Consider the following 2,776-nt stretch of genomic DNA (forward strand, 5'->3'; position numbering starts at 1 on the left):
GGGGAGCAGTGAAAAAGACAGGAGAGAGCAGGAGCAGCTGGTAGAAGAAGGAGGATGAAGGCACTGCGCAGGAGGCCATACCCACAGCTGGTCTTCAGAGAGAACTTCTCATGTCTGAACTTCACCAAGGAGCAATGTGTCAGGCACCTGCGCTTCATCAAGGAGGCTACCACCGAGCTATGTCATCTGCTGCAGCCAAAACTCGAGCCTCAAACCAGGGCATGGACAGTACTGCCTGTGGCTGTCAACTTCACCATGGCTCTGAACTTTTACGCATGGGCTCCCTCCAGGCAGCAGCAGGTGAAATCAGCGACATCTCCCAGTTTGGTGTTCACCTCTGTAACAAGGAGGTCACCGAGGTTATCTACGCCAGGAGGAGCAGCTACATCAAATTCTCAATGGACAAAGCAAAGCAGGATGAGAAAGCTCTAGGCTTCGTCCACACTGCAGGCTTCCCCCCGGGTCCAGGGTGGCGTAGACAGCATCCACATTGCCTTACACTCTCCTCATCACCATCCTGGCATCTTTCTCAACAGAAAGGGATTCACCTCCTTGAATGTCCAGCTTGTTTGCGACCACAAGCAGGGCATCTTGCAGGTCTATACCCGGTTTCCTGGGCAGCAGTAATGATTCATTCATCCTGTGCCAGTTCTCTGTGCAGCTCTCACTCTAACCAGGCCGTCAGGTCACAGGCTGGCTACTAGATGACAAGGGGTACCCCCTGTCCAGATATGGTTCATAACTCCTGTCAAGCACCTGGCACAGACCAAAGCTGGCCTACAATGAGAACCATGCCACCACCAGAAATAACATTGAACAGACCGTCCGAGTGCCCAAGCAACGCTTCCGCTGCCTGGACCATTTGGAAGGAGCTTTGCAGTACAGCCCTGACCGTGTTTCCAGAAGCACACTTAGAGAATTTTTTTCTCACATCCTAGCATTTGCACAACCAGCCACTGCTCCCAGACTTCTTCATCATTTCACATTCCACGTACTTGACCTTACATTCATCACCTCATCCATCCTCATTCCACCTTGCTTCTTCTCCAACTCTCAGCAGATGCACTGTAAGCACAAGCCCTACACACCTCCACTTACCTTTTCAACAGCCACTCACTAACTCTCACCCTCTCCTCTCTGCAGGATGCCAGAGAGAGGAGCAAGACTTGGGGAACAGTACCTAACATCATAGCCCTCACCCAAACAGTGCAGGAAGCCCTGGAAATCAGTGGGCTAGGCAGACTCTTGAGTATGGGGGAGGAAAGAGAGGCTGCCGGCTGACCTCAGCAAGGTGTCTGCATATTAATTGGAACCCTTCATTCACTTTAGCAAATTGTTCAGCATGCTTCACTATTTGAATTTTCAATGTGAAGACTGTCGCCTGCAAATGTCCAGTCTTTCAGTGGCATCCTAACTTTTGACTTTCCTCTAAGTCCTTCTCAGCAGCAAGAGCTTCCTGAAGAAGACACTTTGGAGGAGGACAGTCCTCTTGAGTATGCTCCGTCACGTGCACCATCTTCAATGGAACTGAATATCGGATGACCGTATAACTGGCGGCAGGGGCGATACCACCCGTTTTGCATCCACTCCCAAGTTAAATTTCACCCCTAATATCTCATGGTTGCCAAGAAATTGGGGCGTTCCCAAGAAGTCGGTGGTTACCATCTCATTCTGGTTCTCAGAATACTGAATAGTTTATTTGCAAGGAAAGGTTCAAGGTGGTAGTGTTATCCCAAGACATTTATGCAACATGTCCAGGAGACTGCAACTGATCTCAAAGATGCTTTGTTTCACATCACCATTGGTGATTGTCATCATAGGTATCTCAGGTCCAATATTTAGGGTCACAGGTACCACAATACCATGTTTTCTGCATTGTCAGTACTTAGACAACTGGTTCATTACAGCTTTTTGCCAAAAAATGATGGGGAAATCCATCCTAACTGTTTACCACATTCCTGGAGCTCAGTTTCATCATTAACTATGTGAAGTTTTATCCAGAACCAAATGAGGATGTAACATTTGTATATGCTTTGTTTTCAACTGCACGAGGAAACGTCTTATCCCAGATTCGTCTACAGACCTTTTGTGATGAGGCTCAGGGATCACAATAGAATGCAACATTTGTGGTTTCAGTCAGAGGGCAAGATCCATCTTTGTTACTCCTAGTACTGCAATCTCTACAGTCAAATTTATTCCACCAGTACTTCCCTAAGTAGTTTCTTGTCAATCCAGCCAGGGGAGCTAGGCCTGACCTCTACTCGAGTTCTAAGATGGTGGTGTCAAGAGCACAATGTTTTGGGAGCCTTGCTTCAGCTACCACCTCTTGAAATGATGCTGGTGTTGGATGGTTCCCTGGCAGGGTGGGGTGGCCATTTTGGAATGGAATCAGGGCCAGTCCAGTACTGTGACTACCTTGCATATCAATAGGCTTGAATTATAAGCAGTGCCTTTAGTCCTATACACTTTATGATGCAAGTGAGTGGAGACTGTATGAGAATCGTCCTGTATGCCAACAAACAGTGCAGGACCCATTCTCAGTTCATCTATCAAGGTGTGATGTTACTTGCCCATTGGTGTCTTAACAATGGGGTTGCACTCTCAACACAACATCTGGCTAGTGTGGACAACATGACAGTTGATGACCTCAGTCATTCATCATTCCACCCTCACAAGTGGAAGATACACACAGAGGTAGTCCAGGACATATTCTGAAGTTGTAGTTACTCAATGATTGACCTCTTTATGTCATCAGACACCCACGAGCCCACTTATT

This window comes from Heptranchias perlo, chromosome 7 (genome assembly GCF_035084215.1).
Source record: "Heptranchias perlo isolate sHepPer1 chromosome 7, sHepPer1.hap1, whole genome shotgun sequence".
Lineage (NCBI taxonomy): Eukaryota > Metazoa > Chordata > Chondrichthyes > Hexanchiformes > Hexanchidae > Heptranchias > Heptranchias perlo.